The 369-nt window shown below is 61.8% G+C and overlaps 1 protein-coding gene across 1 annotated transcript in view; it reads left to right on the forward strand.

The window, feature by feature from the left end:
• The window catches only part of LOC107698989 (disks large-associated protein 3-like), a 245,571-nt gene that overhangs the window by 242,383 nt on the left and 2,819 nt on the right, over positions 1-369 (forward strand). The gene's annotated exons all lie outside the window — the stretch shown is intronic.

Consider the following 369-nt stretch of genomic DNA (forward strand, 5'->3'; position numbering starts at 1 on the left):
CTGGGACACAGGGGCGTTCAAGAATCGTGTCTTGTCCGTCTCGCGCATGTCGGCCAGACACAGCTAGAGATGGCGCTCCTGGACCACCATAGTGGACATCGCACGACCCACGCCGTGCGCCGTAACCTTCGTCGCTCGTAGCGCGAGGTCCGTCACGGTGCGGAGTTCTTTGAGAACTTCCGGGTCATGACCAGCCTCGTGCAAGTCCCTCAGTGCCTTGGCCTGGTGCACTTGCAACAATGCCGGAGCATGTAAGGCGGACGCAGCTTCTCCACAGGCCGTATAAGCACTGCCGATCTGAGCCGACGAGTGCCTACAGGCCCGGGAGGGGAGCAACGGTTTGCCCCGCCAAGTGGTAGCGGCATTTGG

This window comes from Sinocyclocheilus anshuiensis, unplaced genomic scaffold (assembly GCF_001515605.1).
Source record: "Sinocyclocheilus anshuiensis isolate Anshui unplaced genomic scaffold, SAMN03320099.WGS_v1.1 scaffold74, whole genome shotgun sequence".
Taxonomy (NCBI): domain Eukaryota; kingdom Metazoa; phylum Chordata; class Actinopteri; order Cypriniformes; family Cyprinidae; genus Sinocyclocheilus; species Sinocyclocheilus anshuiensis.